Source organism: Bombina bombina, chromosome 7 (assembly GCF_027579735.1).
Source record: "Bombina bombina isolate aBomBom1 chromosome 7, aBomBom1.pri, whole genome shotgun sequence".
Lineage (NCBI taxonomy): Eukaryota > Metazoa > Chordata > Amphibia > Anura > Bombinatoridae > Bombina > Bombina bombina.
In genome coordinates, this window is record NC_069505.1 from 70182405 (window position 1) to 70208010 (window position 25606).

Consider the following 25606-nt stretch of genomic DNA (forward strand, 5'->3'; position numbering starts at 1 on the left):
TGAGATATTTCTTGGCCCAGTCTTGACGTTTCAGCTTGTGTGTCTTGTTCAGTGGTGGTCGTCTTTCAGCCTTTCTTACCTTGGCCATGTCTCTGAGAATTGCACACCTTGTGCTTTTGGGCACTCCAGTGATGTTGCAGCTCTGAAATATGGCCAAACTGGTGGCAAGTGGCATCTTGGCAGCTGCACGCTTGACTTTTCTCAGTTCATGGGCAGTTATTTTGCGCCTTGGTTTTTCCACACGCTTCTTGCAACCCTGTTGACTATTTTGAATGAAACACTTGATTGTTCGATGATCACGCTTCAGAAGCTTTGCAATTTTAAAAGTGCTGCATCCCTCTGCAAGATATCTCACTATTTTTTACTTTTCTGAGCCTGTCAAGTCCTTCTTTTGACCCATTTTGCCAAAGGAAAGGAAGTTGCCTAATAATTATGCACACCTGATATAGGGTGTTGGTGTCATTAGACCACACCCCTTCTCATTACAGAGATGCACATCACCTAATATGCTTAATTGGTAGTAGGCTTTCGAGCCTATACAGCTTGGAGTAAGACAACATGCATAAAGAGGATGATGTGGTCAAAATACTAATTTGCCTAATAATTCTGCACTCCCTGTAGACAGTTATACATTACATAAACAAGGACAGACACAACACACCTGGGAACAAACTTGTGACATCATAGGAAACACTAGACTATGACATCATAAGATCAGGGAGCTGTAAATACCTGATCATCATTGTGGATATCTCAGAGCTGTTTAGAAACCTTGACGATAAACTCACTGTTTTTACCTTGTGGATATTTCTTTACTTTGTAAGGAAGAAAAGGAAAATATGCATTAAATCTGATGAGCAGATGCCAGGTAGGGACAGGGCACCTGATTTATAATGATTTATATAGGGCATACAATTGTGGACTATGTTAAATAATGTAGTACGTATATATTTTTATTGTAAATTATATGATGTTTATTTAAAGATCATGTTCTTACATTATGTGTAGCATTTATGTTGTTAGAATCATGTGTATATATTAATATTATTAGACCATTGTGTAAATACATGAGCATCAGTGAGGATATCTCAGGGCTGCTTAGAAACCTTGAGGATAACTCACTGTTTTTACCTTGTAGATATTTCTTTACTTTCCATTCTTTTTTTTTTTTAAACTAACCTTTTGGATATCTAATTGCTGTTTAGCAGATTTATAGAAATAGCTGTTGTTGACATTTCTTATAAGATAAAGCTCTTGAAAATAAGTATATGTCTATAAAATATAAATATAAACAGTTATACATTACATAAACAAGGGCAGGCACAACAGACCTGGGAACAAGCTTGTGACATCATAATAAACACTAGACTATGACATCATAATACCAGGGAGCTGTAAATACCTGAGCATCATAGTGGATATCTCAGAGCTGTTTAGAAACCTTGAGGATAACACAGAGTTTTTATCTTGTAGATATTTCTTTACAGTCCTTTTTTTTTTTTTAACTAACCTTTTGGATATCTAGTTGCTGTTTAGCAGATTTATAGAAATCACTGTTGTTGACATTTCTTATAAGATAAAGATCTATGAAGTGTTTATGTATGTATTCAGTTTTCTGGGTCGTATGTTCCAAAAAAGAAAAAAGGGATCCAGCACTGGATAACAAACATATTGGATCAATGGAGGAAAATGTTGTAAAGAAAAAAAGGAAAATCTGCAGCAAATCAGATGAGCAGATGCCAGGTAAGGACAGGGCACCTGATTTATATGGGGCATAAAATTAGGGGCTATATTAAAAAGTGTATCACATATATTTTTTGTAAATTATATATATATATATATATATGTATATATATATATGTATATATATATATATATATAAATATATATATATATATATATATATATATATATATATATATATATATATATATATATATATATATATATATATTCAAAAAACGAATGCACTCTCACGACTTGCACAAAATCAAACCAAATTTAATGGAACATTTTCGGAGAGATAATCTCCTTCATCAGCATGTCAGACATGTGTAAATAACACTCATATATAGTGATACATCTAATCAAACATAGTTAGTACCTGTGAAACACTCAGTGGCTCCAAAGTGCTGTGTTGGAACGCAAACAATGCTTTCCACAGTATTGTGAGACCGGAAGTTCACATACAACACTCCGGTAGAAAGCAAAAATTCAATAAAACTATCTATTATGTTTAGTAAATAAAGACAATCTCAGTAAATATAAAACAATATCAAAAGACAAAATGTAACCCCAAAAATGTACCTTCTAATGTGAATATGTACAAAAAGTGATCGTGTTGCTTACACAGCTGATCAATGCATCAGCTATTGTGTATACTGTAGTCATGGTGACCCAGCAGCCCTGTAACTGCATAATCTCTGAGTGCTGGTTTATACAGTATGTGTTAGAGGTGCTAAGCTAAAGAGATCATAGTGTCAAGACTTGTTCCCTGTGATGGGAGTACTGCTGTCAAAATATAACACATTATGTCTGGTGAGGAACAAGCACAATAATCTCCGTAATGGAGGCAGATCCCTAAATAGAGCGGCTATTGTATACACCGTTGCTATGGATACCCAGTCTACATTACTAAGTGTTCTGTGAAACAGTTGAAGTGTACGCTGTCATTTGGATTCTTGCCTGGCATTATTTATATTACATATAAACAATGCAACTCAACCAGACCCTAATAGTTCAAATTGAACTCGCTTGTGCCCCCCCCCCACTGGTTGGAAAGTAGGTTCACTGACCGGAGTTCATGCATCTCTTAACATTCATGAGTATATCATATAACCTAACCTATTCTATTATGTACACATTCTCATAATCTTATAGTAGTAGTGGCAGTCTACTAAAAAAATAAAAATTAAAAGCACCTGAATTACTCTGCAGCATTATCTCATAATGGATGCCAGATCCTGGCATGAATTCTATTATATATATCTCTCACTGAATGCTTTTAATTTTTATTTTTTTAGTAGACTGCCACTACTACTATAGACTGAAATTGAGGCTATTAAGACTCTACAAAATGACAAGTCATAATACCCGCTGATAAGGGTGGAGCGATTGTCCTTCTCAATTACATTGACTATAGAAATGACATTATGGGACAACTTGCTGACAAAGACACCTACAAAGAGCTGCCCACTGACCCCACATCAGTGTTCAAAAAAGAGCTAGATGGGTTATTTAAATTTGGTTTTCAAAAGAGATACATTACAGAACAGATAAGGGAGTTCTGTCTATTACAATACCCCAGAATCTCTGAATTATACACCATTCCCAAAATCCACAAGACACTTGACAACCCTCCTGGGTGACCTATCTTCTCGGCCGTTTAATCATTCTTGCAGCCAGTAGTCCAGTACATTGACATGCTCCTACAACCTATTGTGAGGAACATTTGTTCATTCATTTTGGATACCAATGATCTCATCAGAAAATTAAAGGATGTACAGATAGAGGCTGGTGACATATTGGTCACCCTCGATATTAATAGTCTTTGTACTATTATTCCCCACACTACTGGCCTTCTGGCTGTAAAGGAACATCTGACACAGAGGGGTGACTACAAGGGACCTCCAGTTGAGTTTTTTCGGACCGTTATTGAATTCTGATTAAGAAAAAAATATTTTCGCTTTGAACAAAGGTTGTACCTCCAAATTGCAGGCACAGCGATGGGGTCGAACATGGCCCCATCCTATGCGAATATTTTCATATCCCACTTTGGGGTAAAATCGATGCATCAAATGTTTTCTATCGAAGATATATAGATGACATTTTACTCATTTGGCAGGGGAGTCAGCAAAAACTCCTTGATTGGTTTGAGGGTATTATTAGCACTGACACTACTGTCAGATTCAAACTCTCTATGAGTGACAAAGAAATTCACTTTCTGGACCTAAGCATCTTTATTTCTGACTTAACACTGGGTATCACACTGTACAGTAAACCGACTGTCAGAAATTCCATAATTATTGTGGATAGCTGTCACCCCCCAGGGCTTCTCAGGGGAATAGTCAGGTCCCAGATGATCAGGACAATCAGAAATAACTCTGATAATACCACAGGGGTCTCCCAGTTGGAAGGGGTAAAAGAAAAATTCCTTCAGAGAGGGTACAGCCCACAACTAGTGAACAACACTCTCGAGGAGGTCTCACTCCTCACTCAAGATGATCTCATCAAAGAAAAACTCAAGGTGTCTGATGAGAACAAATTAATAATGGCTACTACCTTCACACCCAATACCACCAATGCGGGTAAGATCCTAAGGACACACATGGCCCGTGGTAGCAGACTCCCCTTTACACAAAACCTAACACCAATGGTGGAATAAAAAAGAGGGACTAATCTGCATGACATACTGGTCAGAACTGACCCTAAACAATGTTACACCACAAAGCCCAAACCGAACATTACGGGTTCATACAGATGCCTAGGGTGCACCACATGCAATGGTCTCATTGCAACAAAAATCATCCCCACATGAATCAGATATATACCATTGGACATTCGTTGTCTTGTAATACCACACATGTGGTCTACTTGTTGTTTTGCCCATGCTCAAGCTTCTATGTTGGGAAGACTATAGGAACGCTAAGGGAAAGGATGGCGAATCACAGGCGGGCTCTCTGGCTAGCCCTAGAAAAAGGCAAATCGAAACAACCGGTCGCGAGGCACTGTGCAAGGATGTCACATCCAGTATCATCTATTCGCTACATCCTGATCGATCATGTACCAAGGTTGGACAGAGGAGGCTATAGGAATAAAGCAATACTGATCTGCGAAGCCGAGTGGATATACAGACTGGGCACATTACACCCAGGGGTTTTGAATTCGGCACCAGATTTTAAGTAACTGATTTATGACAAGATGGAGTTACAGACATGGGGTGCAAACCACGGCATTGTGAACCTGGTGTGGGAAATGAGGGTAACGTGCCCATGGTGTGGGGACATTTGTCCTTCAGAGTACCTATTACCTGTATGGGTCTGGAGCCTGAATAAGTTCTGGACACTATGGGTGGAACACAATGGGCCTGGGGGGGTCACCTTTTAATCATGCTCTCTTGATCTCCGTATGTGTCAAAACATGACCCATTACATGACACTTCTACATGGGGTTACAAAATAAAAGGATAAGTACCACATACCAAGGGTGCAGTCTCTTGAGCCTTAACACCTAGTAGGTGGGGCGAATGGGCCAGGTGGGACAATAGAATCAGACTGTGGTAGCCCTCTAATGAGATACGTCTGCGTATGTCCCATAATTCACCTAATTAAAGGAGGTGGCTAATAAGAGTGGTCACGCTACCATTTGTACTACTAATATCCTGATAACCTAGGGTACATATGTAATAACTTTATCATGGCTTGAGACTAGTCATTGATCGATATCCATATATAGGTATATCGATGCATAAAGTCATCTGAAATGTTTGAGCAGGACATGTAAACACTTGTACTTCTTTCTTTGTGTGCATTTAAGTGGGTTCCCTGAAGGCTATTTGTAGATCACATATAACATTTGAGAATGTACACTAGAATATATGAAAGATCTACAGTCAGTGCAATCCTTAATACTCCAACACTATCATATACATGTCCAGTTCATTCAGTGAGAAATATATATAATAGAATTCCTGTCAGCATCTGGCATCCATTATGAGATAATGCTGCATAGTATTTCAGGTGCTTTTAATTTTTAATTTGTTAGTAGACTGTCACTACTACTATAGGATTATGAGAATGTGTACATAATAGAATAGGTTAGGTTATATGATATACTCATGAATGTTAAGAGATGCATGAACTCATGTCAGTGAACCTACTTTCCAACCAGTAGGGGGATCACAAGCGAGTTCAATTTGAACTATTAGGGTCTGAATGAGTAGCATTGTTTATATGTAATATAAATAATGCCAGGCAAGAATCCAAGTGACAGCTCACACTTAAACTGTTTCACAGTACACTTAGTAATGTAGTCTGGGTATCCAGAGCAACGGTGTATACAATAGCCGTTCTATTTAGGGATCCGCCTCCATTACAGCAATCACCAGACATAACATGTTATATTTTGACAGCAGTACTCCCATCACAGGGAACAAGGGTTAACACTATGATATCTTTAGCTTAGCACCTCTAACACATACTGTATAAACCAGCACTCAGAGATTATGCAGTTACAGGGCTGCTGGGTCACCATGACTACAGTATACACAATAGTTAGCTGATGCATTGATCAGCTGTGTATGCAACAAGATCACTTTTTGTACATATTCACATTAGAAGCTCCATTTTTGGGGTTACATTTTGTCTTTTGATATTGTTTTATATTTACTGAGATTGTCTTTATTTACTAAACATAATAGTTTTATTGAATTTTTGCTTTCTACTGGAAGTGTTGTATGTGAACTTTCTATCTCACAATACTGTGGAAAGCATTGTTTGCGTTCCAACACAGCACTTTGGCGCCACTGAGTCTTTTGCAGGTAATAACTACGTTTCATTAGATGTATCACTATATATTAGTGTTCTTTACACATGTCTGACATGCTGATGAAGGAGATTATCTCTCCGAAAACGTTCCATTAAATTTAGTTTGAGTTTGTGCAAGTCCTGAGAGTGTATTCATTTTTTGAATATATTTTATTACATTTTGCACCCAGGCAGCTGGCATCTGGAGGGTTGGGCTGTTGACTGGACGCTTTATATATGTAGACCAATGTAGGAAGCACTCACCGGGACTTGTAATCCATAAATATTTTATTAAGTGAACATAGTGACGTTTCAGGGTGATGTCTTCAGCCCATAAAAATAAAGTGCAAAATACATCATATTTATTATTTACCCCACACCAACACCCGCGAAAGTCTCCGGAATATCCACCGTATCTCCTATGCACTACTGCACAGATCTGGTGGTTGCCATGGCAACTGGAAATCGTGTCTGTATAAAAACAATGGCAAATACAAAACAACATTACTGCAGATTAACCCTTTCGTGACAGGGTTAAAGTGCCTACATCGGAACAACTGTTCCGATGTAGACAAATTGAAACTACGCGATCGTGCATACGATCGCGAGATTTCAATTATTGGATCGCATCTGGGGGGCGTCCCTACAATCCTAGGAACGCCCTCCAGACCGCGATTAAATCCCTGAAGCACAGAAGGCTTCAGGACAGCCGTTAGTTATGACGTTCCATTCCGTCATAACGGCTTTAAAGCCCAGTCTAATTATGACGGAATGGAACGGCATAACGGCTTTAAAAGGTTAATACGATCGTAACCTATGAGGCCTTTCACAAATATTTGCCTGCATACTACAAAGTCTATGCCAAGCCTAGCACATATATACTGTAACATAGTTCTATAATGTTTTTTGACATTCCAAAATTGAAGAAATGTTATATATGTTATTTATCACCCATTGCAAATAAGGATAGCCTATGTACCCCCCCCCCCCAAAGGGATATGGAGAATATAATCAATAATCACATATCACAGATCAGATACCATATGGCCAGCCATGGCAAAAGGCCTGGCCACCGGTTGTTCAGATTGTTGGTTCTTTATTGCCATCCTGATTGCTGCCTTATGGTAAGCCATACGGGTATGCAGATCATCAATAGTTTTCCATACATAGAATAGTACACAAGGACAATGCAGTAGGTACACTTGGGGGTAGATTTATCAAGCAGTGGATGCTGCAATCTACCCTCCAAATTTCAGGTCCATCTGAAACATAAGTTAAGAAGCAATGGTCTTAAGACCGCTTCTTCTTAACTCATCCGCCTCCTCTGAGGTGGCGGACAGCAATTATCCTGATTGGATATAATTGGGATGATTGACACCCCCTGCTAGTGGCCGATTGGCCGCGAATGTGCAGGGGGTGGCATTCCACAAGTATTTCACCAGAAATGCTTGTGCAATGTTAAATACCGACAGCTTATGCAGTCGGCATTTAGCGATGTTGGACGACATATGATAAATCTACCCCTGTGTATTTAGTTGTGCTTGTTACTCTATGTTTGATTAAATATTTTCTGTTAGTGGAAGGGTGCACAAACATTTTAGTATTGCTAAGTTCACTGCATGTGGTGCATCTCAAACATCTATAGCAGCCCAACTTTGGTTGGTTGAGCCATGTTGTCTGTCTGTATCTCTCAATAGGGTCAACCCTAACTAGAGTGTCTCAAATAGATTTAAACCTTTTAAAGCCCTCCCTAGGGGGACTCATTTACAAATGGTAGTGATTTGTCAGAGTTTACAATATGCCAATCCTTCCAAACTATACTTGATAGTTCTTTTTTTAATCAACGGAATAAGTTGTTAAATAAGTACATTCTAGGTTCTTCAGCTTTATGTTTATTATCAGAGTGCTATCTTTTTTCATATTCCAGAAAGTTGATAATTGAACATCAATCTGGGCCACATTATAGCCCTGCTGGATGAATTGGTCTTGCATCTCCAATAATTGCTCTCTGGCTTGTGTGTCTAGTTAGAGCTTACCCTATTGAGAGCTATAGACAGACAACATGGTTCAACCAACCAAAGTTGGGCTGCTATAGATGTTTGTAATGCACCACATGCAGTGGACTTAGCAATACTAAAATGTCTGTGCACCCTTCCACTAACAGAAACTATTTCTTAAAACATAGAGTAACATGCAAAACTGAATACATAGTGTACCTACTGCATTGTCCTTGACGATCTGTATACCTGTATGGCCAAACATAGGGCAGCAATCAGGACGGCAATAAAGAACCAACAAACTGAACAGCCGGATGCCAGGCATTTTGCCATAGCTGGCCATATGGTAGCTGATCTACGATATGTGATTATCGATCATGTTCCCCCCTTAGAGTTAAATTACTTTTGCAGAGGGAGTCAAGGTGGATCTTTATTTTGGACACTTTGACTCCAAGAGGACTGAATACTAACTGAGATTGACACTGTTATCTCTAAATGTTTAAGAACTGAACTATAATTTACCACATATTTTAGAAAAATAAATAAGATTAGGATATATCATAGTGTCAAATATTGTTCTGTAAATTTGTAGTGTAGATAGTTAGGCTATCTTTATTTGCAAAATAGGTTTAGCATAGACTTTGTAGTATGCAGGGGAAATATTTGTGAAATGCCTCATAGGTTATGATCGTAATAATTTGCAGTAATATATATATACTGTATATATATTAGTTATATATATTAGTGTAGCTGTATGTAAATTAAAAAATGTACTAGCCCTCAAAAAAGAAAGTGCATATGCAGTATAGAGCAAATGTTCACCTCTCTCAATTTTATAACTTTTGAATGATCTGTTTGTGCATTAAAATTGTAAATAACCTGTTTTGAGTGGTTAACATGTTCCTTTATTGTGTTAATTTTTTATAAATGTATGTGTGTGTATATATATATATATATATATATATATATATATATATATGTATATATATATATATATATATATATATATATATACATATATATATATATATATACATAGAGTACACTCTTTGCATTTTTGTAAATATTTTATTATACCTTTTCATGTGACAACACAAGAAATTACACTTTGCTACAATGTAAAGTAGTGACTGTATAGCCTGTAAACAAAGTGAGTACACCCAGACATCCCACCCTGCAAAAACTCATTTCAGGGAGGTGGCTTCACAAGCTACTGCGCTGCCCCCCCACTCCCAGTTATATATTGGACACCTTGAAACCCTAGATAAGATAGAGACTTATCATTAAAGTAGCTTCCCACTAAAGTCACATTATTGCACAACCACATACAACAAACCTATTTTCCATTGATCGTACGCTTGTTGAATGCTTAAATATTTTAGAATACGAAGTTTAATTATGTGCAGTAAATAAGGTTGTATTTGTGTTTTATTTTATTAAAATCAGTGGGAGCTTTTTGGTTACTGATGCATGCTTTGAGGGTTTTATAACGTCCCAGCAACTAAAGGCATTCCTTAAAGAAGTACTTTTCCGTATTTGGGCCACATTGGATCATGGTACTTGAAATTTCAGGGAGATTGCATTCCATTTGCTGGCATCAGAGAGCCGCTATTACAATCAGGGAGACTCCCTGAACTTCAGGGAGAGTTGGGATGTCTGGTACACCCCTAAGTGGAAATGTCCAAATTGGGCCCAATTAGCCATTTTCCCTCCCCGGTGTTATGTGACTCGTTAGTATTAAAAGGTCTCAGGTGTGAATGAAGAGCATACGCTGCACACTGCATCAAATTGGTCTGCATGGCTGTCGTCCCAGAGGGAAGCCTCTTCTGAAGATGATGCACAGGAAAGTCTGCAAACAGTTTGCTGAAGACAAGCAGACTAAGGACATGGATTACTGGAACCAATGAGACCAAGATAAACTTATTTGGTTCAGATGGTGTCAACCGTGTGGCGGCAACCAGGAGAGGAGTACAATGACAAGTGTGTCTTGCCTACAGTCAAGCATGGTGGTGGGAGTGTCATGGTCTGGGCCTGCATGAGTGCTGCCAGCACTGGGGAGCTACAGTTCATTGAGGGAACCATGAATGCCAACATATACTGTTACATACTGAAGCAGAGCATGATCCCCTCCCTTCGGAAACTGGGCCACAGGGCAGTATTCCAACATAACAACCCCAAACACACCTCCAAGATGACCACTGCCTTGCTAAAGAAACTGAGGGTAAAGGTGATGGACTGACCAAGCATGTCTCCAGACCTAAACCCTATTGAGCATCTGTGGGGCATCCTGAAACGGAAGGTTGGGGAAGGGCAAGGTCTCTAACATCCACCAGCTCTGTGATGTCATGAAGGAGTGAAAGAGGACTCCAGTGGCAACCTATGAAGCTCTGGTGAACTCCATTCCCAAGAGGGTTAAAGCAGTGCTGGAAAATAATGGTGGCCACATAAAATATTGACACTTTGGGCCTAATTTGGACATTTCCACTCAGTGTGGTCACATGAAAAGATAGTGACCACATTGCCGCTTTAAAAAGGGACATATATGAAAAATACAAATGTCAGGGTTCTTATACAAAACATTTCTTTAAACAACCCTGAAAACAGCCCTGACATATGTATTTTTAATATATGTCCCTTTTTAAAGCGGCAATATGGTCACTATATATATATATATATATATATATATATATATATATATATATATATGTGTGTGTGTGTGTGTATATGTGTGTTTACCATTTTACTCTCACTCCCCCTTGCAGTGCCAGTAAAGCTGTTAAAAAGTGTAGGACAACTGTGGCAGGCGTGTGGTACAGGCAATGCTGATACACAGGAGAAAACTGGGTGGTCTGTGGTGTTGGTAAAGCTGATACACAGAGTGGGACAAGTCTTGGAGGCCTGTGGTGCAGGAAAAGCTGGAACACAGAGTTGGATTACTCTGTGAGACCGGTAATGCCGGTGTCACAAATACCTCAGGATTTAGCTGTTCTGTGAGCTAAACAAACATTGTTTTTTTTTTAAAAAAAAGAGAGAACTGTGTCCTGGGTTTGTTTGTGTTTTCTTTGAAGTGCTAGGAGCCCCATAAATACTTTGTAGTACACAGAATAGACCTTTATGGCTCAAACTGTCAGCAGAGGGCATGATGCAAAAAAGTGCCTCAGTCACAGAAACTGATAAGGTCAATAAAGGGACATGGGTATAATTTATATCTGTTTTTAAAACTGTTATGAAATTAAATGAAGGGAAATATGACAACCATGTCCTATTTGATAACAAATTGATTCTCCCAATGAAACTAAGAGAGTGCCGGCCTGCTTATATGAAAATAGATTTACCTAGCAGAAATTATAGTGTGTTCTCTAATTTCAGGCAAAGACATAGTTTATTGAAGGCCATAAAAGATAAGAGTTTTTTTAGCCCCTGCCCAGGGGGGTGTGGTCAGGCAACTTGATCTCTGGAAAAAAATGTATAAGAATCTTGTGTTTTAACAGTAAAATTGTTCATTCTACATGGGAGGCTGCTACAGCATGAGTGACCATCTTCTCTTGCCCATCTCCCTGGGGCAGACTTATAAGCTAGGAAAGTATTAGGTCTGTTATTTTCTTCATTTTATTTTAACCTGTTTGCTGTATGTAATTTTATTTGTAACAACTTTTTATTAATAATGCATTGTGCATAATATTTTTGGCATAATAAATAATTCCTTTATTAAGTGTTGGCCTTTGTCTAATAATTGAACCACGTTACTGAAAGGACTGGAGTATTAAAACTGTATATTTTAGGTTATTTTGGCTAAATTGTATTCTAAGAGTTAATGTGTAAATCTGGGGTTTCCTTAAGATTTCCCATATCATATAATCTTAAGTGGTGGCAGCTAGATATTATAGTTAGTTTAGTGTGGGTGGCATTAAAGAGTTTGGGGCATTTCTCTTATGTCTAGTACAGACTAAAGAGTGTTGTTAACCCTTGCACCCACTGAACTAAATCACAAGCTTGCCTGGCGTGGCTAGATTGTGACATATTAGTGACAGTAGCTTTCTGTGCCAAATAAGTGACTGGAGCAGGGTTGGATAACCCTGGTCGTCACAGCTGGTAAAGCAGATACATGAAGTAGGATAACTGTGAGAGCGCTGGGGTGCTGATAAAGCTAATATACAGAGTATGAGAACTTTAGGAGGTCTGTGGTTCCGGTAAAACTGATACACAGAGAAGGACAATTCTGGCAGGCCTATGGTGCAGGAAAAGCTGGTATACAGAGTAGGAGGACTCTGTGAGACCTGTGATGCCAGTAAAGCCAATACACGAAGTATGACAACTCTGAGAGGGCTGTGGTAAAGCTAATACACAGTGTAGAAAAACTGTAACAGGCCTGTGTTGCATGTAAAGCTGATACACAGATTAAGACAATTTTGGAAGGACTGTGGTGCATGTAAGGCTGGTACACAGAGTAAGAGAACTCTGGTCCCATTAGTATGAAGACTCCGGAAGGCCTGTAGGGAAGGTAAAGCTCGCAAACAGAGAAGGAAAACTCTCAGAGGCCTATGGTTCTGGTAAAGCTAATACAACTCTGGCAGGTCTGTGGTTAAGGTAAAGCTGGAACACAGATTAGTCGAACTCTGGCAGACATATGGAGCAGGTAAAGCTGGTACACAAAGTAGTAAAATTCTGTGAGGCCTGTGGTGCAGGAAAAGCTGGTACACATAGTGGGATGACTCTAAGAGGCCTGTGGTGCTAATAAAGCTAATATACAGAGTAGGACAACTTTGGAAGGTCTGTGGTGCAGGTAAAGCTGATACACAGAGTAGGACAACTCTAGCAGGCCTCTGCTGAAGGTAAAGCTGATACACAGACTATGACAACTCTAGCAGGACTGTGGGGCAGGTAACGCTGATACACAGAGTAGGACAACTCTAGCAGAGCTGTGGTGCAGGTAAAACTGATACACAGAGTAGGACAACTCTAGCAGGGCTGTGGTGCAGGTAACGCTGATACACAGAGTAGGACAACTCTAGCAGACCTGTGATGCAGGTAATACTGATACAGAGTAGGACAACTCTAGCAGGGATGTGGTGCAGGTAACACTGATAAAGAGTAGGACAACTCAAGCAGACCTGTGGTGCAGGTAACACTGATACAGAGTAGGACAACTCTAGCAGGCCTGTGGTGCAGGTAACACTGATACAGAGTAGGACAACTCTAGCAGGCCTGTGGTGCAGGTAACACTGATACACAGAGTAGGACAACTCTAGCAGGCCTGTGGTGCAGGTAAAGCTGAAAAATACAGAGTAGGACAACTCTAGCAGGCCTGTGGTGCAGGTAACACTGATACAGAGTAGGACAACTCTAGCAGGCCTGTGGTGCAGGTAACACTGATACACAGAGTAGGACAACTCTAGCAGGCATGTGGTGCAGGTAAAGCTGATACACAGAGTAGGCCAATTCTAGCAGGGCTGTGGTGCAGGTAAAGCTGATACACAGAGTAGGACAATTCTAGTAGGGCTGTGTTGCAGGTAACGCTGATACACAGAGTAGGATAACACTAACAGGCCTGTGGTGCAGGTAAAACTGATACACAGAGTAGGACAACTCTAGCAGGCCTGTGGTGAAGGTAAAGCTGATACACAGACTAGGACAACTCTAGCTGGACTGTGGGGCAGGTAACACTGATACACAGAGTAGGACAACTCTAGCAGGTCTGTGGTGCAGGTAAAGCTTATACACAGAGTAGGACAACTCTAGCAGGTATGTGGTGCAGGTAAAGCTGATACACAGAGTAGGACAACTCTAGCAGGTCTGTGGTGCAGGTGAAGCTTATACACAGAGTAGGACAACTCTAGCAGGCCTGTGGTGCAGGTAACACTGATACACAGAGTAGGACAACTCTAGCAGACCTGTGGTGCAGGTAAAGCTGATACACAGAGTAGGGCAACTCTAGCAGGTCTGTGGTGCAGGTAAAGCTGATAAAGAGTAGGACAACTCTAGCAGGCCTGTGATGCAGGTAAAGCTGATACACAGAGTAGGACAATTCTAGCGGACCTGTGGTGCAGGTAACACTGATACAGAGTAGGACAACTCTAGCAGACCTGTGATGCAGGAAACACTGATACAGAGTAGGACAACTCTAGCAGGGCTGTGGTGCAGGTTACACTGATACAGAGTAGGACAACTGTAGCAGGCCTGTGGTGCAGCTAAAACTGATACACAGAGTAGGGCAACTCTAGCAGGTCTGTGGTGCAGGTAAAGCTGATACACAGAGTAGGACAACTCTAGCAGGCCTGTGATGCAGGTAACACTGATACAGAGTAGGACAACTCTAGCAGGGATGTGGTGCAGGTAACACTGATACAGAGTAGGACAACTCTAGCAGACCTGTGGTGCAGGTAACACTGATACACAGAGTAGGACAACTCTAGCAGGCCTGTGGTGCAGGTAAAGCTGATACACAGAGTAGGACAATTCTAGCAGGCCTGTGGTGCAGGTTGTGGTGCAGGTAACACTGATACAGAGTAGGACAACTCTAGCAGACCTGTGATGCAGGTAACACTGATACAGAGTAGGACAACTCTAGCAGGGCTGTGGTGCAGGTTACACTGATACAGAGTAGGACAACTGTAGCAGGCCTGTGGTGCAGCTAAAACTGATACACAGAGTAGGGCAACTCTAGCAGGTCTGTGGTGCAGGTAAAGCTGATACACAGAGTAGGACAACTCTAGCAGGCATGTGTGCAGGTAAAGCTTATACACAGAGTAGGGCAACTCTAGCAGGTCTGTGGTGCAGGTAAAGCTGATAAAGAGTAGGACAACTCTAGCAGGCCTGTGGTGCAGGTAACACTGATACAGAGTAGGACAACTCTAGCAGGCCTGTGGTGCAGGTAAAGCTGATACACAGAGTAGGACAACTCTAGCAGGCCTGTGGTGCAGGTAAAGCTGATACACAGAGTAGGACAACTCTAGCAGGCCTGTGGTGCAGGTAAAGCTTATACACAGAGTAGGACAACTCTAGCAGGCCAGTGGTGCAGGTAAAGCTTATACACAGAGTAGGGCAACTCTAGCAGCCTGTGGTACAGGTAAAGCTTATACACAGAGTAGGGCAACTCTAGCAGACCTGTGGTGCAGGTAACACTGATACAGAGTAGGACAACTCTAGAAGGCCTGTGGTGCAGGTAACACTGATACACAGAGTAGGACAACTCTACCAGGCCTGTGGTGCAGGTAACACTGATACACAGAGTAGGACAACTCTAGCAGGCCTGTGGTGCAGGTAAAGCTGATACACAGAGTAGGACAATTCTAGCAGGCCTGTGGTGCAGGTAAAGCTGATACACAGAGTAGGACAACTCTAACAGGGCTGTGGTGCAGGTAACGCTGATACACAGAGTAGGATAACACTAGCAGGCCTGTGGTGCAGGTAAAGCTGATACACAGAGTAGGACAACTCTAGCAGGCCTCTGGTGAAGGTAAAGCTGATACACAGACTATGACAACTCTAGCAGGACTGTGGGGCAGGTAACGCTGATACACAGAGTAGGACAACTCTAGCAGGCCTGTGGTGCAGGTAAAGCTGATACACAGAGTAGGACAACTCTAGCAGGCCTCTGGTGAAGGTAAAGCTGATACACAGACTATGACAACTCTAGCAGGACTGTGGGGAAGGTAACGCTGATACACAGAGTAGGACAACTCTAGCAGGGCTGTGGTGCAGTAAAACTGATAAACAGAGTAGGACAACTCTAGCAGGGCTGTGGTGCAGGTAATGCTGATACACAGAGTAGGACAACTCTAGCAGGCCTGTGATGCAGGTAACACTGATACAGAGTAGGACAACGCTAGCAGGGATGTGGTGCAGGTAAAACTGATACAGAGTAGAACAACTCTAGCAGACCTGTGGTGCAGGTAACACTGATACAGAGTAGAACAACTCTAGCAGACCTGTGGTGCAGGTAACACTGATACACAGAGTAGGACAACTCTAGCAGACCTGTGATGCAGGTAACACTGATACAGAGTAGGACAACTCTAGCAGACCTGTGGTGCAGGTAACACTGATACACAGAGTAGGAAAACTCTAGCAGGCCTGTAGTGCTGGTAAATCTGATACACAGAGTAGGACAACTCTAGCAGGCCTGTGGTGCAGGTAAAGCTGATACACAGTGTAGGACGACTCTAGCAGACCTGTGGTGCAGGTAACACTGATACAGAGTAGGACAACTCTAGCAGGGATGTGGTGCAGGTAACACTGATACAGAGTAGGACAACTCTAGCATACCTGTGATGAAGGTAACACTGATAAAGAGTAGGACAACTCAAGCAGACCTGTGGTGCAGGTAACACTGATACAGAGTAGGACAACTCTAGCAGGCCTGTGGTGCAGGTAACACTGATACAGAGTAGGACAACTCTAGCAGGGATGTGGTGCAGGTAACACTGATACAGAGTAGGACATCTCTAGCAGACCTGTGGTGCAGGTAACACTGATACACAGAGTAGGACAACTCTAGCAGGCCTGTGGTGCAGGTAAAGCTGATACACAGAGTAGGACAATTCTAGCAGGCCTGTGGTGCAGGTAACACTGATACAGAGTAGGACAACTCTAGCAGACCTGTGATGCAGGAAACACTGATACAGAGTAGGACAACTCTAGCAGGGCTGTGGTGCAGGTTACACTGATACAGAGTAGGACAACTGTAGCAGGCCTGTGGTGCAGCTAAAACTGATACACAGAGTAGGGCAACTCTAGCAGGTCTGTGGTGCAGGTAAAGCTGATACACAGAGTAGGACAACTCTAGCAGGCCTGTGATGCAGGTAACACTGATACAGAGTAGGACAACTCTAGCAGGGATGTGGTGCAGGTAACACTGATACAGAGTAGGACAACTCTAGCAGACCTGTGGTGCAGGTAACACTGATACACAGAGTAGGACAACTCTAGCAGGCCTGTGGTGCAGGTAAAGCTGATACACAGAGTAGGACAATTCTAGCAGGCCTGTGGTGCAGGTAACACTGATACAGAGTAGGACAACTCTAGCAGACCTGTGATGCAGGTAACACTGATACAGAGTAGGACAACTCTAGCAGGGCTGTGGTGCAGGTTACACTGATACAGAGTAGGACAACTGTAGCAGGCCTGTGGTGCAGATAATACTGATACACAGAGTAGGGCAACTCTAGCAGGTCTGTGGTGCAGGTAAAGCTGATACACAGAGTAGGACAACTCTAGCAGGCCTGTGTGCAGGTAAAGCTTATACACAGAGTAGGGCAACTCTAGCAGGCCTGTGGTGCAGGTAAAGCTTATACACATAGTAGGGCAACTCTAGCAGCTCTGTGGTGCAGGTAAAGCTGATAAAGAGTAGGACAACTCTAGCAGGCCTGTGGTGCAGGTAACACTGATACAGAGTAGGACAACTCTAGCAGGCCTGTGGTGCAGGTAAAGCTGATACACAGAGTAGGACAACTCTAGCAGGCCTGTGGTGCAGGTAAAGCTGATACACAGAGTAGGACAACTCTAGCAGGCCTGTGGTGCAGGTAAAGCTTATACACAGAGTAGGACAACTCTAGCAGGCCAGTGGTGCAGGTAAAGCTTATACACAGAGTAGGGCAACTCTAGCAGCCTGTGGTACAGGTAAAGCTTATACACAGAGTAGGGCAACTCTAGCAGACCTGTGGTGCAGGTAACACTGATACAGAGTAGGACAACTCTAGAAGGCCTGTGGTGCAGGTAACACTGATACACAGAGTAGGACAACTCTACCAGGCCTGTGGTGCAGGTAACACTGATACACAGAGTAGGACAACTCTAGCAGGCCTGTGGTGCAGGTAAAGCTGATACACAGAGTAGGACAATTCTAGCAGGCCTGTGGTGCAGGTAAAGCTGATACACAGAGTAGGACAACTCTAGCAGGGCTGTGGTGCAGGTAACGCTGATACACAGAGTAGGATAACACTAGCAGGCCTGTGGTGCAGGTAAAGCTGATACACAGAGTAGGACAACTCTAGCAGGCCTCTGGTGAAGGTAAAGCTGATACACAGACTATGACAACTCTAGCAGGACTGTGGGGCAGGTAACCAGATACACAGAGTAGGACAACTCTAGCAGGCCTGTGGTGCAGGTAAAGCTGATACACAGAGTAGGACAACTCTAGCAGGCCTCTGGTGAAGGTAAAGCTGATACACAGACTATGACAACTCTAGCAGGACTGTGGGGAAGGTAACGCTGATACACAGAGTAGGACAACTCTAGCAGGGCTGTGGTGCAGTAAAACTGATAAACAGAGTAGGACAACTCTAGCAGGGCTGTGGTGCAGGTAATGCTGATACACAGAGTAGGACAACTCTAGCAGGCCTGTGATGCAGGTAACACTGATACAGAGTAGGACAACGCTAGCAGGGATGTGGTGCAGGTAAAACTGATACAGAGTTGGACAACTCTAGCAGACCTGTGGTGCAGGTAACACTGATACAGAGTAGAACAACTCTAGCAGACCTGTAGTGCAGGTAACACTGATACACAGAGTAGGACAACTCTAGCAGACCTGTGATGCAGGTAAAACTGATACAGAGTAGGACAACTCTAGCAGACCTGTGGTGCAGGTAACACTGATACACAGAGTAGGACAACTCTAGCAGGCCTGTGGTGCAGGTAAATCTGATACACAGAGTAGGACAACTCTAGCAGGCCTGTGGTGCAGGTAAAGCTGATACACAGTGTAGGACAACTCTAGCAGACCTGTGGTGCAGGTAACACTGATACAGAGTAGGACAACTCTAGCAGGGATGTGGTGCAGGTAACACTGATACAGAGTAGGACAACTCTAGCATACCTGTGATGCAGGTAACACTGATAAAGAGTAGGACAACTCAAGCAGACCTGTGGTGCAGGTAACACTGATACAGAGTAGGACAACTCTAGCAGACCTGTGATGCAGGAAACACTGATACAGAGTAGGACAACTCTAGCAGGGCTGTGGTGCAGGTTACACTGATACAGAGTAGGACAACTGTAGCAGGCCTGTGGTGCAGCTAAAACTGATACACAGAGTAGGGCAACTCTAGCAGGTCTGTGGTGCAGGTAAAGCTGATACACAGAGTAGGACAACTCTAGCAGGCCTGTGATGCAGGTAACACTGATACAGAGTAGGACAACTCTAGCAGGGATGTGGTGCAGGTAACACTGATACAGAGTAGGACAACTCTAGCAGACCTGTGGTGCAGGTAACACTGATACACAGAGTAGGACAACTCTAGCAGGCCTGTGGTGCAGGTAAAGCTGATACACAGAGTAGGACAATTCTAGCAGGCCTGTGGTGCAGGTAACACTGATACAGAGTAGGACAACTCTAGCAGACCTGTGATGCAGGTAACACTGATACAGAGTAGGACAACTCTAGCAGGGCTGTGGTGCAGGTTACACTGATACAGAGTAGGACAACTGTAGCAGGCCTGTGGTGCAGCTAATACTGATACACAGAGTAGGGCAACTCTAGCAGGTCTGTGGTGCAGGTAAAGCTGATACACAGAGTAGGACAACTCTAGCAGGCCTGTGTGCAGGTAAAGCTTATACACAGAGTAGGGCAACTCTAGCAGGCCTGTGGTGCAGGTAAAGCTTATACACATAGTAGGGCAACTCTAGCAGCTCTGTGGTGCAGGTAAAGCTGATAAAGAGTAGGACAACTCTAGCAGGCCTGTGGTGCAGGTAACACTGATACAGAGTAGGACAACTCTAGCAGGCCTGTGGTGCAGGTAAAGCTGATACACAGAGTAGGACAACTCTAGCAGGCCTGTGGTGCAGGTAAAGCTGATACACAGAGTAGGACAACTCTAGCAGGCCTGTGGTGCAGGTAAAGCTTATACACAGAGTAGGACAACTCTAGCAGGCCAGTGGTGCAGGTAAAGCTTATACACAGAGTAGGGCAACTCTAGCAGCCTGTGGTACAGGTAACACTGATACACAGAGTAGGACAACTTTACCAGGCCTGTGGTGCAGGTAACACTGATACACAGAGTAGGACAACTCTAGCAGGCCTGTGGTGCAGGTAAAGCTGATACACAGAGTAGGACAATTCTAGCAGGCCTGTGGTGCAGGTAAAGCTGATACACAGAGTAGGACAACTCTAGCAGGGCTGTGGTGCAGGTAACGCTGATACACAGAGTAGGATAACACTAGCAGGCCTGTGGTGCAGGTAAAGCTGATACACAGAGTAGGACAACTCTAGCAGGCCTCTGGTGAAGGTAAAGCTGATACACAGACTATGACAACTCTAGCAGGACTGTGGGGCAGGTAACCAGATACACAGAGTAGGACAACTCTAGCAGGCCTGTGGTGCAGGTAAAGCTGATACACAGAGTAGGACAACTCTAGCAGGCCTCTGGTGAAGGTAAAGCTGATACACAGACTATGACAACTCTAGCAGGACTGTGGGGAAGGTAACGCTGATACACAGAGTAGGACAACTCTAGCAGGGCTGTGGTGCAGTAAAACTGATAAACAGAGTAGGACAACTCTAGCAGGGCTGTGGTGCAGGTAATGCTGATACACAGAGTAGGACAACTCTAGCAGGCCTGTGATGCAGGTAACACTGATACAGAGTAGGACAACGCTAGCAGGGATGTGGTGCAGGTAAAACTGATACAGAGTTGGACAACTCTAGCAGACCTGTGGTGCAGGTAACACTGATACAGAGTAGAACAACTCTAGCAGACCTGTAGTGCAGGTAACACTGATACACAGAGTAGGACAACTCTAGCAGACCTGTGATGCAGGTAAAACTGATACAGAGTAGGACAACTCTAGCAGACCTGTGGTGCAGGTAACACTGATACACAGAGTAGGACAACTCTAGCAGGCCTGTGGTGCAGGTAAATCTGATACACAGAGTAGGACAACTCTAGCAGGCCTGTGGTGCAGGTAAAGCTGATACACAGTGTAGGACAACTCTAGCAGACCTGTGGTGCAGGTAACACTGATACAGAGTAGGACAACTCTAGCAGGGATGTGGTGCAGGTAACACTGATACAGAGTAGGACAACTCTAGCATACCTGTGATGCAGGTAACACTGATAAAGAGTAGGACAACTCAAGCAGACCTGTGGTGCAGGTAACACTGATACAGAGTAGGACAACTCTAGCAGGCCTGTGGTGCAGGTAACACTGATACAGAGTAGGACAACTCTAGCAGGCCTGTGGTGCAGGTAACAATGATACACAGAGTAGGACAACTCTGGCAGGCCTGTGGTGCAGGTAAAGCTGAAAAATACAGAGTAGGACAACTCTAGCAGGCCTGTGGTGCAGGTAACACTGATACAGAGTAGGACAACTCTAGCAGGCCTGTGGTGCAGGTAACACTGATACACAGAGTAGGACAACTCTAGCAGGCATGTGGTGCAGGTAAAGCTGATACACAGAGTAGGACAATTCTAGCAGGGCTGTGGTGCAGGTAAAGCTGATACACAGAGTAGGACAATTCTAGTAGGGCTGTGGTGCAGGTAACGCTGATACACAGAGTAGGATAACACTAACAGGCCTGTGGTGCAGGTAAAACTAATACACAGAGTAGGACAACTCTAGCAGGCCTGTGGTGAAGGTAAAGCTGATACACAGACTAGGACAACTCTAGCCGGACTGTGGGGCAGGTAACACTGATACACAGAGTAGGACAACTCTAGCAGGGCTGTGTTGTAGGTAACGCTGATACACAGAGTAGGACAATTCTAGCAGACCTGTGATGCAGGTAACACTGATACAGAGTAGGACAACTCTAGCAGTGATGTGGTGCAGGTAACACTGATACAGAGTAGGACAACTCTAGCAGACCTGTGGTGCAGGTAACACTGATACACAGAGTAGGGCAACTCTAGCAGGCCTGTGGTGCAGGTAAAGCTGATACACAGAGTAGGACAATTCTAGCAGGCCTGTGGTGCAGGTAACACTGATACAGAGTAGGACAACTCTAGCAGACCTGTGATGCAGGTAACACCGATACAGAGTAGGACAACTCTAGCAGGGCTGTGGTGCAGGTTACACTGATACAGAGTAGGACAACTGTAGCAGGCCTGTGGTGCAGCTAAAACTGATACACAGAGTAGGGCAACTCTAGCAGGTCTGTGGTGCAGGTAAAGCTGATACACAGAGTAGGACAACTCTAGCAGGCCTGTGTGCAGGTAAAGCTTATACACAGAGTAGGGCAACTCTAGCAGGCCTGTGGTGCAGGTAAAGCTTAAACACATAGTAGGGCAACTCTAGCAGGTCTGTGGTGCAGGTAAAGCTGATAAAGAGTAGGACAACTCTAGCAGGCCTGTGGTGCAGGTAACACTGATACAGAGTAGGACAACTCTAGCAGGCCTGTGGTGCAGGTAAAGCTGATACACAGAATAGGACAACTCTAGCAGGCCTGTGGTGCAGGTAAAGCTGATACACAGAATAGGACAACTCTAGCAGGCCTGTGGTGCAGGTAAAGCTTATACACAGAGTAGGACAACTCTAGCAGGCCAGTGGTGCAGGTAAAGCTTATACACAGAGTAGGGCAACTCTAGCAGCCTGTGGTACAGGTAAAGCTTATACACAGAGTAGGACAACTCTACCAGGCCTGTGGTGCAGGTAACACTGATACACAGAGTAGGACAACTCTAGCAGGCCTGTGGTGCAGGTAAAGCTGATACACAGAGTAGGACAATTCTAGCAGGGCTGTGGTGCAGGTAAAGCTGATACACAGAGTAGGACAACTCTAGCAGGGCTGTGGTGCAGGTAACGCTGATACACAGAGTAGGATAACACTAGCAGGCCTGTGGTGCAGGTAAAGCTGATACACAGAGTAGCACAACTCTAGCAGGCCTCTGGTGAAGGTAAAGCTGATACACAGACTATGACAACTCTAGCAGGACTGTGGGGCAGGTAACCAGATACACAGAGTAGGACAACTCTAGCAGGCCTGTGGTGCAGGTAAAGCTGATACACAGAGTAGGACAACTCTAGCAGGCCTCTGGTGAAGGTAAAGCTGATACACAGACTATGACAACTCTAGCAGGACTGTGGGGAAGGTAACGCTGATACACAGAGTAGGACAACTCTAGCAGGGCTGTGGTGCAGTAAAACTGATAAACAGAGTAGGACAACTCTAGCAGGGCTGTGGTGCAGGTAATGCTGATACACAGAGTAGGACAACTCTAGCAGGCCTGTGATGCAGGTAACACTGATACAGAGTAGGACAACGCTAGCAGGGATGTGGTGCAGGTAAAACTGATACAGAGTTGGACAACTCTAGCAGACCTGTGGTGCAGGTAACACTGATACAGAGTAGAACAACTCTAGCAGACCTGTGGTGCAGGTAACACTGATACACAGAGTAGGACAACTCTAGCAGACCTGTGATGCAGGTAACACTGATACAGAGTAGGACAACTCTAGCAGACCTGTGGTGCAGGTAACACTGATACACAGAGTAGGACAACTCTAGCAGGCCTGTGGTGCAGGTAAATCTGATACACAGAGTAGGACAACTCTAGCAGGCCTGTGGTGCAGGTAAAGCTGATACACAGTGTAGGACAACTCTAGCAGACCTGTGGTGCAGGTAACACTGATACAGAGTAGGACAACTCTAGCAGGGATGTGGTGCAGGTAACACTGATACAGAGTAGGACAACTCTAGCATACCTGTGATGCAGGTAACACTGATAAAGAGTAGGACAACTCAAGCAGACCTGTGGTGCAGGTAACACTGATACAGAGTAGGACAACTCTAGCAGGCCTGTGGTGCAGGTAACACTGATACAGAGTAGGACAACTCTAGCAGGCCTTTGGTGCAGGTAACACTGATACACAGAGTAGGACAACTCTGGCAGGCCTGTGGTGCAGGTAAAGCTGAAAAATACAGAGTAGGACAACTCTAGCAGGCCTGTGGTGCAGGTAACACTGATACAGAGTAGGACAACTCTAGCAGGCCTGTGGTGCAGGTAACACTGATACACAGAGTAGGACAACTCTAGCAGGCATGTGGTGCAGGTAAAGCTGATACACAGAGTAGGACAATTCTAGCAGGGCTGTGGTGCAGGTAAAGCTGATACACAGAGTAGGACAATTCTAGTAGGGCTGTGGTGCAGGTAACGCTGATACACAGAGTAGGATAACACTAACAGGCCTGTGGTGCAGGTAAAACTGATACACAGAGTAGGACAACTCTAGCAGGCCTGTGGTGAAGGTAAAGCTGATACACAGACTAGGACAACTCTAGCCGGACTGTGGGGCAGGTAACACTGATACACAGAGTAGGACAACTCTAGCAGGGCTGTGTTGTAGGTAACGCTGATACACAGAGTAGGACAATTCTAGCAGACCTGTGATGCAGGTAACACTGATACAGAGTAGGACAACTCTAGCAGTGATGTGGTGCAGGTAACACTGATACAGAGTAGGACAACTCTAGCAGACCTGTGGTGCAGGTAACACTGATACACAGAGTAGGACAACTCTAGCAGGCCTGTGGTGCAGGTAAAGCTGATACACAGAGTAGGACAATTCTAGCAGGCCTGTGGTGCAGGTAACACTGATACAGAGTAGGACAACTCTAGCAGACCTGTGATGCAGGTAACACCGATACAGAGTAGGACAACTCTAGCAGGGCTGTGGTGCAGGTTACACTGATACACAGTAGGACAACTGTAGCAGGCCTGTGGTGCAGCTAAAACTAATACACAGAGTAGGGCAACTCTAGCAGGTCTGTGGTGCAGGTAAAGCTGATACACAGAGTAGGACAACTCTAGCAGGCCTGTGTGCAGGTAAAGCTTATACACAGAGTAGGGCAACTCTAGCAGGCCTGTGGTGCAGGTAAAGCTTAAACACATAGTAGGGCAACTCTAGCAGGTCTGTGGTGCAGGTAAAGCTGATAAAGAGTAGGACAACTCTAGCAGACCTGTGGTGCAGGTAACACTGATACAGAGTAGGACAACTCTAGCAGGGATGTGGTGCAGGTAACACTGATACAGAGTAGGACAACTCTAGCATACCTGTGATGAAGGTAACACTGATAAAGAGTAGGACAACTCAAGCAGACCTGTGGTGCAGGTAACACTGATACAGAGTAGGACAACTCTAGCAGGC